Source organism: Hemiscyllium ocellatum, chromosome 17, assembly GCF_020745735.1.
Source record: "Hemiscyllium ocellatum isolate sHemOce1 chromosome 17, sHemOce1.pat.X.cur, whole genome shotgun sequence".
In the NCBI taxonomy this organism is placed as follows: Eukaryota; Metazoa; Chordata; class Chondrichthyes; order Orectolobiformes; family Hemiscylliidae; genus Hemiscyllium; species Hemiscyllium ocellatum.
Genome location: NC_083417.1, coordinates 47,502,440 through 47,517,891, shown reverse-complemented (window position 1 = coordinate 47,517,891; position 15,452 = coordinate 47,502,440). Strand labels below are relative to the sequence as shown.

At 39.8% G+C, this 15,452-nt stretch overlaps 1 protein-coding gene across 1 annotated transcript in view; it reads right to left on the bottom strand.

Annotated features, from left to right (window-relative positions):
- The window catches only part of fto (FTO alpha-ketoglutarate dependent dioxygenase), a 412,244-nt gene that overhangs the window by 87,138 nt on the left and 309,654 nt on the right, over window positions 1-15,452 (bottom strand). The gene's annotated exons all lie outside the window — the stretch shown is intronic.

Sequence of the window (15,452 nt, the reverse complement as noted above, 5' to 3'; positions counted from 1 at the left end):
GACACAGAAAGGCTGGCTGCTGCAGAATTTAAAATATTTAACTTAAATATTGAAGCTGAAACCTGATTATGTCATTGAGGCAAGAACAGTATTTTCACTTTGGGCTTAGGGTTTGGCCCATGATCGGCCCGTGGGTCCCTGGTTGCAGCCTGGTGACTGTGAGTTTCCTTGTCCACCTCTTAGCACTTCCTGCTGGCTTCAGGCAAGAGTTTGCAGTACTGAGGCCTAGGAGTTAAACATCTCTGCTTTAGCTCCATATACTCAATTTTTTTCCCTGCATTCTAATCGATCCTGTGGATTCTTGCACCAGAACAAATACCCAATGTGTCATGAAGTAATGTTAGGGACTCTGCATTCTCTAACTTCGTTATATGATGCACACATATATGTATACACTCATATGGTAATATTGATTCAGAATGGAAGCGAGTGATTACAGTTGAGTGTTGCACTAACCCTGATTGCAAAATACTGATATCAATTTCTTTGACAACCAGTTTAAACTTAGTGAGGAGCAGAAAATATCATTATTCTAGCTATTTTAATGTTAGCTTCTTGCCATTTTTAAACAAATCTAAATGTTTCTGGCAATTGTTTAACTTATTAAGTCAAACCCAATTTATTAATGAAAACCAAACAGTTCTAATATCAATTGCATGGAAACAGGTTCTATTTATGCTATTAAATTGTAAATCACTACCTTAACAATTTTCTTTTGGATGGCAAGGAGTAATACTCAGAGAGTTGGTAAAAATTCCTGTAAAGCTACTTTCGACCTTTCTTATTTCATGCATTATTCACAGGAAATTGAGCAGGTGTATCCGGGAAATGCCTAGAAAAAAATACCTCAGAAACAGATTTGCTGTGGTACCCTAGAGTAGTTTTGGGTTTACACCAATTCTTCTGTTTGAGAGTCTGGCATGCCAATGTATTGCAAAAGTATGCTTTATTTACCAAATGCATATTTAAAATAACAGTGGAACTCTCGATCTTGGTGACACAAGTTCTCATATTACACAATATAGCATAGTAAACAATCATTAAAACCTTCAAACTACCAAGTTTGCTTTTACACAGTAGTCATCATATCAAAACTAACATGTTTATGTCCAGGTATTGTTATGTTGCATATCATCCATTTCATAAGACATTTTGGTGGACCTCCTTCCTTGCAAAGATGTATCTATTACAATATAAATCTAATATTAATCACCAGGAAGCAAGATGAGTTACAATACTCAAAGCGGTGGATTTCCACAAGCAAAACTGGGCCAAGCACTTTCCAGTAATATCCTGAAAATGTTTCCCTGGTACTGCAGAGACATTATTCTGTTAAGATTTCAAATGTAAATTCTTGGAGGCAATTGAGGGTCAGTCACCAGTATAGTTTTGTAACTAGAGAACTAGAAAAAGTAGTTGTCCATGTATGATTAACTGTCAGGTTTCTTTACAAAAGCTGAATTGATTTATGTGAACAACCCTGGAGTAACAGAGTCCAGTAAGAAGCAAAGTGATCATCGAGTCATAGTTATACAGCACAGAAACAGATCCTTCAGTCCAACTCATCCATGCTGGTCAGATATCCTAAACCGATTTAGTCCCATTTGCCAGTCTTGGGCACATAGCCCTCTAATTTCGTACTATTCACAAATACACCCAGATGCCTTTTAAATGTCATAACTGTAGTCACTTCCATCACTTCCTCTGGCAGCTCATTCCATACACACACCACCCTCTGCGTGATAAAGTTGCGCCCCGGGACTGTTTTAAATCATCCCACTCTCAACTTAAACCTGTGCCTTCCAATTTTGGATTCTCCCACCTGGGAAAAAAATCCTAGGGAGAAACCTCCATAAACCTCAGCCTCTGACATTCCAAGGCACAAAGCCCCAGCCTCTTCAGCCTCGCCCTATAACTCAAACCCTCCAATCCCAGCGACATCCTCGTAAATTTTTTTCTGAATCTTTTCACATTTAATAACATCTCTTCCATTACAGGGGAACAAGAATTGAATGCAGTATTCTAAAAATGGCCTCACCAATATCCTGTACGGCCACGTTATTACATCCCAACTCCTATACTCAATGTACTGTCCAATGAAGGCAAGTGTGCCAAATGCCTTCTTCACCATCTTGCCTATCTGCAACTCCACTTCCAGGGAACTATGCACCTGCACCCCCAGGTCTCTTTGTTTGGCAACATTCCCCAGGGCCCTAGACAGATACATGAATGGGCAGGAAGCAACAAGATACACACCCTTAGAAAATAGGCAACAGGTTTAGAAACAGGATCTGGATCAACGCAGGCTTGGAGGGCTGAAGGGCCTGTTCCTGTGCTGTCAGTTTGTTTCTTCTTTGTTCTTATTAAGTGCATAAGTCCTGCCATGATTTTCCTTACCAAAACGCAACATCTTGTATTTATCTAAATTAAACTCCATCTGCAACTCGAACTACTGGTCCAATGGCCTATCTGATCAAGGTCCTGTTGTACTCTGACGTAACCTTCTTCACTATCCACTACCCCACCTATTTTGGTGTCATCTGTAAACTTACTAAGCATACCTCCTACAATCAATCCAAATCAGTTATATGAACGACAAAAAACAGTGGACCCAGCACCAAACCTTGATGCACACCACTGGTTACAGGGCTCCAGTCCAAAAAACAATCCTCCACTACTACCCTCTGTCTCCTACCTTCAAGCCAACTTTGTTTCTAATTGGATAGCTCCCCCTGGAGTCGATGTGATCAAACTTTGCTAACTAGTTTACCACACGGAATCTTGTCGAATGCCTTGCTGAAATTCAGATAGACAACGTCTACCATTCTTCTTTTGTCAATCTTCTTTGTCACTTCTTCAAAAATGTGAGCAAGACATGATTTCTCACACAGAATGCCATGTTGACTGTCCCTAATCAGACCTTGCCTTTGCACATAAATCCTGTTTCTCAGAATACTCTCCAATCAGAACATAAACGAATATTGATGTTGCACTTTATTTCTAGTAAGGAATAAACTTATTGTTACTTGCATAACAATAGTTCAAATTTGAAGCATCCCTTTTTCTGAGGTTGCGAATAGTTGAACTTTTTCTTTTGAAGTGCTAGAGTAAAACCACTCATTTTAAGTCTCTAAAGCAGATCTTCATTGAACTAGACTGGAACAATGCAATTCAAATCTCCTGTGGGCAACATTAAAAAGACTAGGAAAAGATTACTTCTTTTGTAAAAGGTGGGCTATTTATTAAAGGAAATCAGTGGTATAACTTCAGTATGGTTTCCAGCACTGGAATATCAGGTGTAAATCTGAGCTTTGTTCTTGACATTTATTGTAGAAATGAAAACATACAGCAGTTATATTATTACTGCATCATTTCCTTACTTCTGATATTCATTCTTCAGATTCTGCAACATTTTAAGCAGTTTCTTTATTATTTGCTTCAGTCTGAAAACAAACTAGGTGCTCCCAACTGGAGTCAAAAAGTGGTGCTGGAAAAGCATAGCCAGTCAGGCAGCATCCGAGAAGCAGCAGGGTCGACATTTCGAGCATAAGCTCTTCATCAGGAATGTGGGCAAGTGTGCCAAGGGGACTGAGAGCTAAATGGTGGGGGGGGGGGGGGGGGTTTGGAGGGAAGGTAGCTAGGAATGTGATAGGTAGATGAAGGTAGGGGTTGTTATGAAGTTGTAGGTGTATACTGTACCTTTAAGACAGAGTGAAAGCTGGCAAAGACGTAAGCACTGAGTGTGCTGAAAAATTTAAAAAATGTAACATTTAGTTGTGAAACAAATAGCTGGGGCTGAGTTGCTATGTTACACAACAAATTCGAATTTGGCCAATCAGTTTACGTTATGCCCCAAGATACCAAAATCCAATCAAATTTGAATTTTAATGTTTTGACAACATCAAACCAATGAGACAATTCGATGTTTTGAGATATAACATCGGGCATTTTGAATAGTTAGCCAGAACGGCAAAGAGCACCAAACTGCCTGTGGGTCCTCCCTCTGAAAGGTAGCTTTTCATATGAAAGCTGTGCAGCAGACGATCAAAGAAAAGACAACTCAGGAAAATCTACAGAGGAAAATACAAAGGGAAGACCGACAGTTGGCTGGTTTTGAAATTTGATTTTTTTAAACTTAATTAAGGGTTTTATCGGATTGGTATATTGTTGTAGAGTGGGCGATACATAAATAGTTAGGGCAAAGGAGATTTCCAGAGTAGATAGTTGTTATTTAATTTTTTTTATTATTGGAGGTAAAGAATAAATTGTTAATTTTTTTATTTAAATAGTGGGATTTGGTAGTTCTTTGTCACTCATACTTTTACAGATTACAAGGCTATGTGAGTTTTTCTGCGTGTCTAGTTTAAATTAGCCGAAGAGTTTACGCCATGTCATAACAGGGTGATGGTGATAGGTTGGAGTGGAGGGTGAGCTGAAAATGTGTTGCTGGTTAAAGCACAGCAGGCCAGGCAGCATCTCAGGAATAGGGAATTCGACGTTTCGAGCATAAGCCCTTCATCAGGAATTCTCAGGAATAGGGAATTCGACGTTTCGAGCATAAGCCCTTCATCTCCAGCATCTGCAGACCTCATTTTTTACTCGGAGTGGAGGGTGAAGCAGATATGTGGGAAGGAAGATGAACAGGTAGGACAGTTCAAGAGGACGTTCAAGGTGGGGGGAGAGGAAATGAGGAAACTGGTGAAATCGACATTGATTCCATGTGATTGAAGGGTCTCAAGGCAGAAGATGAGGTGTTCTTCCTCTAGTCATCGGTGTCTAGGATTTGGTGGTGGAAGAGACCCAGGACTTGCATGTCCTTGGCAGAGTGGGAGGGGGAGTTGAAGTGATCAGCCAAAGAGTGGTGGAGTTGTTTAGTGTGTGTGTCCTGGTGATGTTCTCTAAAACGTTCTGCAAGTTGTTGTCCTGTCTCCCCAATGTATAGGAGAGCACATTGAGGGCAACAGACATGTTAGATGAGGTGTTTGGATGTGCAGGAAAATCTCTGCCGGATATGGAAGGATCCTTTGGGGCCTTGGCTGGAGTGAAGGGGGAGGTATGGGAGCAGGTTTACACCTCTTATGGTGGTAAGGGAAGATGCTGGAAGTGGAGGGCGGGTTGTGGGGGAACGTGGACGTTATGAGGGAGCCGCGGGGGAATGGTCTCTGTGGAATGCTGAAAGGGGTGGGGATGGAAATATATCTCTGGTGGTGGAGTCTGACTGCAGGTGATGAAATGGCGAAGGATGATGAGTTCTATCTGGAGGTTGATGAGTTGTAAGGTGAGGAGCAGGAATGGTTCTATCCTTCTTGTGGTTGGAGGGGTGGGGTTCAAGGTTGGAGGTGCGGGAAGAGGAAGTGATGCGCTGGAATGCATTGTTGATGATTTGGGAGGGTAAATTGTGGTCCTTGAAGTGGGAGACCATCTGGGATATGCAAGCCCTGGGCATCCTCCACTGCCAAATCCTGCCACACCCGACGACAGGAGGAAGAACACCTCATCTTCTGCCTTGGGACCCTCCAATCACATGGATTCAATGTTAATTTCACCAGTTTCCTCAACTGCCCTCCCCCCCCACCTTATCCCACATCCAACTCTCCAACATGGCACCACTTGCTTGAACTGTTCTAACTGTCCATCTTCCTTCCCACCTATCTGCTCTGATCTATCACCATCATACCGCCTTCATCTACCTATTGCATTTGTAGTTACCTTACTCCAGCCACACCCTCTTCCCATTTATATCTCAGCCTTCTTGCCCACCCCCTTCTCATGAAATATCAACTCTCATCGGATGCGAGGCAAAAGTGTGGACTGCAGATGCTGGAGATCATAGTCAAGATTAGAGTGATGCTGGAAAAGGACAGCAGGTCAGGCAGCATCTGAGGAGCAGGAAAATTGACATTTCAGGCAAAAGTCCTTCATCAGGAATGAGGCTGGGAGCCTCTAGGGTAGAGAGATAAATGGGACAGGGGTGGCGGTAGAGGGAAGGTAGCTAAGAGTGCAACAGGTGAATGGAGGTGGGATGAAGGTGGAGCGGATAAGTGGGAAGAAAGATTGACAGGCCATGAGAATGGTGCTGAACTGGCAGGTTGGAACTGGGGTAAGGTGGGAGGAGGGGAAATGAGGAAACTGGTGAAGTCCACGTTGATGCCCTGGGATTGAAGTGTTCCGAGTCTGAAGATGAGGCGTTCTTCCTCCAGGTGTCGGGCGGCGAGAGAGTGGTGGTGGAGGAGGCCCAGGACCTGCATGTCCTCGGCAGAGTGGGAGGGGGAGTTGAAATGTTTGGCCACAGGGCGGTGGGGTTGATTGGTGCGGCGGTCCAGGAGATGTTCCCTAAAGCTCCCAGGGCATCAATGTGGACTTCACCAGTTTCCTCATTTCCCCTCCTCCCACCTTACCCCAGTTCCAACCTGCCAGTTCAGCACCATCCCCATGACCTGTCCTACCTGCCAATCTTCCTTCCCACCTATCCACTCCACTCTCCTCTCTGACCCATCACCTTCATCCCCACCTCCATCCACTCTTAGCTACCTTCCCTCCAGCCCAACACCTCCCATTTATCTCTCCACCCAGGAGTCTCCCAGCCTCATTCTCTCTGGATGCTGCCTGACCAGCTGTGCTTTTCCAGTGCCACTCTTTTTGACTCTGATCTCCAGCATCTGCAGTCCTCACTTTCTCCTAGATGGTGTCAGTTAGCTGAGCACATAAGGTAAGTCAGTAGAAAAGCAACAATTTTTATGGATACAGTCCAGATCTGTGTGTGCTGCAGTTACAATAAATGAATACATTCAGTTTTCTTAATTTGCTGTTTTGAGTAGTTGAAGTGGAAGATCAAAATTGAGTAGATCACCTTCAATGAAACATGAAATGCTTTGGCCAATGACAAGATAAGGAGTTGGTAAGACAAACAATTTAAAACTCAGCTGCTCCTTTCAGTACCCCCTGAAATCTGTCCATTGTGAAATTAAACTATGATTATGTCCGGTTTCACTTTAATTTCTAGATAGAGCAAGTGGTAAATGTTTGTTAAAAATAGGAGAAATAAAACTTAATAGCCTTGTCATTCTGCAGTAAAGATTAGGAGGGGAGCAATATACAATGCACAACAAAAGCATGTGCCTGAAGAGATCTGTACAACAGAGAAGCATAGGGTTATGGTATCACACAGCATGGAAACAAACCCTTTGTCCAACTAGCTCATGTTGACCAAACTAGTCTCACTTGCCTGCATGAAATAACTGCACAGAGGCCGGTGTCTTGTCACCAAGTGCACAGTATTCTGGCTGTGGCCAGCCAGCTCGGAGTCAATCCCTGAAGTGAGGAGATTTTGAACCTTCTGATTATTTTTTTCTCTCATCACCAAATCACTTTTTATTTACACATGCATAGTCCTTGGCACTGACCTGGTGTCCTCAGATCCAGCTCTCAGATTGAACAGGATGTCTGACACTCTTTATTTTTCTTTTTTCTTGAAAGACACAAGGTGTACAAATCTTTATTTAATTTCCACCACCAGGAAGAAAAGAAACACCTAGTGGCCAGTGACAAGCAGTGCCCTTCACATCAAAGGGTAATGCTGCATGATCAAACAGTGAAGGGGAGGACAGAGATTAAATCAAATCTCCTGTTTATATGTCTTTTTCCTCAGCGCCAACTCTGAGTCAGTAGGATTTCTGACATGCCTGTTTGTTTTTTTTTGATGATCCTGTTTATTTTTTTCCACCCCCACACTACTGCCTAATTGCGGTAGTGCTTATTTTCCCTAGCACCCATGTCGCATATGTGCAGGTGTGAGACACAGTAAAAGACACAAGGTGCACAAATCTTTATTCAGTTTCCACCACCAGGAAGAAAGGAAACACCCAAGTGGCCAGTGACAAGTAGTGCCTTTCACATCAAAGGGCAATGCTGTGTGATCAGACATGTGAAGGGGAGGGCAAGGATTAAATCAAAATAGAGTTAGAGGTGGAAATAATACACTCCACTCCCTGCGGTGCCCACCTCTAATCTCTTGCTAATATCTATCACCCAGGGCTCCCTGATTGGTCCAATTTAACAACCCCAATCAAGGATCTCAGTCAATGAGATCCATATGGTTCCAGTCACTAAACTGGCCGAGATACCTCCAAACCTTTCCTATTTATGTACTTTTCTAAATATTTTTTAAATGTAACTGTACCTGCATCCACCACTTCCTCTGGCAGTTCATTCCACATATGATCTGCTCATGGTGTAAAAAAAGTTGCCCTTCACATCCTTTTTAAATCTTTCTCCTCTCACCTTTAAAATATGCCCCTTAGTTTTGAACTCTCCCACCCTAGTGAAAAGACTGTTGATAATCACCTTAACTATGCCCCTCATGATTTTACAAACCTCTATAAAGTCACCCCTCAACCTACTACATTCCAGTCAAAAATGTCTCAGCTTATCTTTAAAACTTTATAACTCCAATCCCATCAATATCCTGGTAAATCTTTTCTGAATCCTCTCCAATTTAATAATATATCTTTCCTATTGTAGCATGACTAGAACTGCACACAGTGCACCAGATGAGGCCTCACCAACACCCTGTACAATATCAATATGACATCTCGACTCCTATACTCAAAGGTCTGAGCAATAAAGGCAAGTGTGCTAAATGCCTTCTTAACTACTTTGTCTACATGTGACACAAATTTCACGGAATTATGTACCTAACTTTCTCTATTCTCCAACACTACCCCCAGGGCCCTGTCATTAACTGTATAAGCCCTGCTCTTGATTGTTTTACCAAAACGCAATACTTTGTGTTTATCCAAATTCAACTCCACCTGCCACTCCTCAGCCAATTGACTAAATTGATCAAGATCCTTTTGTAATCTTTGATAATCTTCATCACTGTCCACCATACCACCAATTTTGATGCCATCCCTATCAGAACATCCTTATCTAGGTTCTGTCTCACTCTCACAACTGGACAATATTTCATCTTAACCTCATATCACGCTGATTCAACTTTTAGTATTTATTCAATGTAACCTCTGTGAACAAAACAACGTAATAGGCACAAAACAGCACTAATAATAGAAGATGGAAAACTAATAATGGCATGTGAAATAAGCTTATAGAATTAGAGAATGTTAAGACCACATTCTGCCTGTTGTGTTCAAATCTATTCCCAAAAACAACTGCCAATCCCAACATATCACAGCACCTGCCTTAAAGCTGGTCAAAAAAACATTCATTTACATGGCACTTTAATATCTGTTAGTATCCAATTAAGTATCCAAATTACCACTATCCCTTAATTCCGTTTGCTTCTACCTTCTGAATAAGTCTGTTATTCTGTGCTTTAGCAAATGACTTGTGCTGCATGACAATGCCTATATTCCTCCATTTATGTCAGTTTCCAGGTACAGCAACGGGAGGTGGTTCTAGCCAATGTTTAACCTTATACTTACACTAAAGTATTCCACGATCTCTTACATTACGGCAGTGACTAAATATCATATGTACTTCATTGGCTGTAAACCACTTTAGGATTTCACAAGGTCACGAAAGGTATAATATAAATTTGAGTTCATTCTTTCGTGCTTCCTTGATGTCAATGGAACATTTTTTCTTGTAAAATAATACGCTTACGTGCCCAAGTGTCTTTTCAGGGTTACGCCTAACAGAAAGTCCAAGGTGTGCAGGAACCTGAAACGATCAGGATATGGCTGTTGCCTACTTTTATCCATTTATGGATTATTTGACTGAGTATTTTTGTTTTGATCTGCACTAAATATAAACATTACTTAATAAAAAAAAGGTGAAATTAAAAAAAAAGTTACTTTGCATTTCAGATGTTTCAATTTTTACTTGAATATGAATATTCCTGAATAGGAAACACCAGCCAGAGGGGTAAAAAACTTAGATATGTTAAACTGCTCAGTTCCACTTCAAGTGATTCTTAAGAATTATTCTAACTAAAACTGCTAATTAAACTTGCACTTATATAACATATTTAATGCAGAGAAATGTTTTATAATTTACAGAGAAACAGGTTAGATGCTGTGCTTTCAAATAACTCTTTACGTATCTCTCAAAGTTTAATACAAATTTCAAGTTTGGTTTCTGTGACATAATGGTTCACCAAAATGAATGATCAAAGCAACAATCATTATGCCCAGAACAATAATTCATTGTTAGTGAAATATGCCACAAAGTAGAATATATCTTTCATTGTAATCATTCTTGCAGAAATGTATTCAAGATTATTAACATAACCAAGCACTTAGCAGCAGAATTTGTTCATGTTATATCTTTAGGATTTTGAGATTTTAACCAAACAGGGAAATGTATTTTTTTTCTCAATATTTAAACCAGCACAAGTTTTAAACAGCATGGACAGAACTTCACTGAAGTCTTGTTCAATAAATGTGACCATTGGGATTTAATTTTGTGTCCAACAAACTAGCTACTGTGATTTTGTGATTTTAATAGCTCTAGTGGTCTGTGGGCACATCTTAACAATCATTCGCTAATAAAACTGTTATGCTTCTGACAATTACAATAAAAATGATGTTCAAGAGTATTAGAAGGAAGTGATTACTACAGAGATAATTTTATTCACACTTCATTTTGCCTTTTAAAATCATTCTGCTGGCTTGGAGTACTAAAATACAGAGCAAAGAAGTCAGCCAACTCATTGAAAATCCCAGCACATTGACAGTCATGGAGGCAGACCTTTGTTCAATGTTCACGTCTGTGTATAATGACAGAAGGCTCAAAATGCTGCCTTCTACTAAAGAGCAAGTACATGATCCAGCACGGTTAATCAATAAGTTAATGGAATGAATCGATAGCAAAGATTTTTAGGAGATCTTAATTAAAGAAACACTTGCAGAAACAAATGATGTATTCAATCTATTGATGGCATCAGGGTGAAGGGTTAAACAGGAACAAAACCATCAATGTTATTTTGCTGGCAAACATTTTGCTAAGCAGCCAAAATAGCTCATAGGCCTCAAAACCTGCCCATTAATCAGTCCCCTGTCAATTTCCACCTGAATCATACAGGCAAATTAGTTCATACTAAAAAATTTTAATTACTGAACAGCAGGGTAAAATATGGTGATGAAAAATAGATGCAAGAGCCTGCATCCGCTTTTTTCCTCTCTGTAGAAGAAACTGAGTCCCTTGAACAGGAATAGCTCAGCTGACATAGCCTCTTTCCAACTGAGAAGTGTATAACTAGAATAATTAAAGAACATCTAAATTGATGGATCCCATTAATGCAGAGGAATTCTCCTGTGGATGGTCTGCACAAACATGTTAAGTCAATATTTTTGATTCCCCTTGATGGTTCTGCACCAGGCACTAGTTTAAAGAGACATCAATCTGTGATGTCAGCATTTATCTAATGAACCTTCAAAAATCAATGTTCAAAATTGCCTGCTACATGTATGCACACAATTTGTTCGTTCTCAGAGGGCTGACAGCATAAAACTAAAACATCAAAATTGTAATAATCATCAGCTCAACTGACCACAGCTGACTTTCAAGTTAGCCATGGAGAAATTATACACAAAACCCGATTTCAGGATTCCTTCTTCACCAAAATCTGTTTCTCAGTGCCTATGTCAGTGTGATTACAATGAAAAGGAGTCTTGAGTAAATTATTCAGCAGTCAAACAAACCACTAAAATAAATGCATCACAGGTGGTTAAGAAGACCAGTGAGAGCTAAATGGAGTAAAATTTTCAACAGTAAATAAAGCCTCATCAAGATTCAGACATAATGCTAAGCAGCATTTGATACAACTACTTTCTAGGGACATTTAAGTCAATTTGATTTTTTTTATGCCTACAAGGCTCTGATAGGGGTTGAATGTCAACATATCACTTGCATATAAAATGTATGCAAGACTGACAGAGATTGTGATGTGGCAGCACACTGTCCAAGGCAGGTGGCTTTTCTTTTTCTTCTCAACTAAAGCACAACACATATGACCATATAGTACTGCCTTATTTAACCTCTACCATAAGAAAATTCCAATGTTATTGCTTCAGACTTTGCTAATATGTAAATGATAATTTACAACAGTGCTTTGCAGCATGGAGCAACAGTCTGCTCAAATTAGTTTAATATTTCTTTAGTCAGATTTCTTTTAAATTGCAAGGCTACCTCCCACACAGCTGCAGTATTTTTCTTGGATGGTTAACATTGCTCAAGGCATTTATAAGTGCACACACGTTTGTCAAAGATGTACAAGCAACATAAAAATTAAGCAGCCAACACAGAAATTAAACCTTTTTCAATTTGAACAAATAAACTGTAAATGAACATAATGAAAAGACATATGAAAGTGTTTCTCCTACTTAAATTGGTTTTCTCAATCAAGGATTAGTCAACATGCATCACCTGATTTCTAACAAATCAGAAGCTCTATGACTGCTGAAAAACTACCACACTGCTGAAACTACAAAAGAAAGCTTAGTATCTTCAAAAGCTATTTACCTTGTTATAAACATAAAGAAAAGACAGGCTAACTACTAAATTCATTGCTTCTTTAGGCGTTCTTTTTCTTTTATATGCAATAGCGCATACTACTTAATGCATAAGGGTAGGTAGGCAGTGTTTTATTAGGTTGGTATTGGTACGCAATTTTTTTTACAATTTAACTCTTAGTTTACTCACATACCTGGATCTATATTTGTAGATAATTTACATATAGATGGATTTATGCTGTAATTTAGGGATCCCGAGCCACTTTTACTTCAAGCAATTTTAAACCATATTTTTAATATTCTGTACACTTTTCTTCTTACATCAACATGAAAAACTGATTGACTAAAATTTTCTTCCTTTCACAGTCAATGGGGAATATTCCAAGAAAGGTATATGTTTTTAAAGTCTAAAATCACAAACTAAATGATGTTCCTCTAACATACACCAGGGCTTGGGTTGTATTGCATGGAGGCCCTAGAGAAGAAACAATGAAATAGCAGCCTAATCCATTAATGGCAACTGCAGAGCAGATTTTAATTATTTTGTAATTCATTCTTTAGTAGATGTATACTTTAGGACAAATATCACAACTGAGATAAAACTGTCGCCAAAATTTCCCTGAACAATGTATATTTTTATTGCATTCATTTCCATATGGCTAAAGAAAGAAAAAAGTGGCTGATTTTATAGGCTTTATACAACAGGGTAAGGAATGAGATTGGATAAGAACATTAGTGAAACCTTAAGTGCTACTCACTTTACCCAATCATAAAGATTTACCCAAAAATAAATCAATGGCCTCTGAGAGACTTCAGATTTAGTACAGCTTCAATCCCATTGCAGCTGCTTTCTAAACAGTATGCTTTACCTTTTGAGTACTACAGAGAACTGCTCAGCAAGACACACAGTGCCCCCTGGAACTGCAGGATGGGAAGCAATAATAGGATGGGTCACCTGGCATGATCAGTCATTACTGATGGAAATCACTGCTACACTAGTCATTTCTGGTTTCCTCTTTAACCCCTCCCATTCCATATATCCATCTTTGCAACATCTTCATGCTTTAACTGAGTCTCTAATAGTTTCTGTCAGTACAGGTGACTGGGTACCACTCTGCATAGTCCCTTGCCATTTACACACTCAGTTATCTGTCTTCGTGGATTTGTCCTGGACGTCAGGACCCTGATGTACAATGTTTATTGTCAGGATGACAAAACAATCTCTCACATGCCAAAGATGATTTTCTATCCACAGACTGGGTACAGACGGAGTCATGATGACACGTTCTATCTGTAAACCAGTGTGTGTTCGTAGGTGCTATTATTCCCTGGTAATCATGCCTGATTCACAGGAGGGATTTAACCTCAGTTTCCTGGTACCAAGAAAACAAACCTGAGAGCAATTTGAAAAAAAACACCTGCCACTGGTGTCAAGTAGTGGAATATCAAGACTTTCCTGAGCTTCACTGGCCTCTGAAGCTGACACGGTTTGATGGGAAGTTTAATGTAATAGGCTGTGAATGCCAAAAGGCCTGTTGTCAGCAATGAAGTCTGAAAGTTAGCAGAATTAATATTATAGTACAATGGAACTGCCCTCAAGGGACAGAACTGCCAAGGCAGGACAGAAAAAATGGCTTTAGCAGTCATTCCAGTATGACATTCTGTCAACGCTGCTAAACAGAAATAAAAAATCATTGAAATCACTGCATGCCTTTTATGTGGCCTTTTTATCTAATATAAAGTAATGACATTGACGCTAGTAGCCCCACCTTGGCTGGGACAAGGCCCACAAGGGAAAAGCACTCCATTTTGCATCGTTAAATGCAATAAGAATGAATGCAACCCAGAGTCTGTTTAGCAAAGAGTGATGCCTGGTTTGTAGCACATCAAAGGCCAATAAATCTCAATGCTTCAACAACAGATGAAAATGGTTATCTCATCATTGCAGCACTGAAGTGAAATTTTCTCTGCGCTGGAGTATTTTTATGCATGATTTATGTCAGGGTAGGGAATTATTTAGCAAAGTGGCAGATAATGATAAATAGAAAGCATAGAGGAGTCGAGGCAAGGGAAAGGGGCTTCACAACTACATTGGGTAGAATATAAAACAGCACAGGGCGACAGCCTAATGGGGCGCTTATTTAACACTAAAGATTACCCAGAGTGCACTGCCCACCCAAGCCCTGCGCTCATTAGTCTCGTAATTAACTTTATGACTGTCAATGTGAGCACCACCAAAGCTGACAGATAGATGATAATGATGAGGGCAATAATAAATCTGAAGAGGAACAATTGACACACAGACACACACATACAACAAAATGATGCTGGTGATGAAGAAATGTTGACAACAAATCTAATTAAGGCTGAAACAGCAACTACTGCACAATCCAGAGTAATGTAATGTTATTACTAGTGATGTGCCCCATTGGAACACCAGATCAACATTGTGTATGATTTAGTATTTATAGTTTGGTGTCATATTTAGTAAGGACAATACCAGAGGGGAAATGATGGGTGCCATGACCTTTGCAAGTCAATATTCTAATGATAAATATATGCTTAGCAAAGCAAACTAGATTATGCTTAAATAATGTTCAAAACAGGTTGATATATATCACATTTATCAAATATTTTCCCAAAAAATGTCACCAAGAGGAGCAATAGTCAGACAGAGAAGGGCCTCTGAATTATGCAGCAGTAATTGTCAATCATAACGCGACTTGAACTAAAAACTGCACTGTTTCATATTGAAATAGCATAAAGCGATTGTGGGAAAGCAATGGCTTCTTAATGCAGTGTAGATGAGTCTAATATTTGGATCATTTTTCACTCAGCTACTAGGTGGATAGTATTTCCTGCTCACAGCTGTCTTGACCTTGAGCAATCTTATGACCTAAATTTGCACTTGCTCTGAGCAAATATCCGCAAAGCACGATTTCTCATATTTTGGTATGCATAAAAAAGTGAAATATCTTTTAT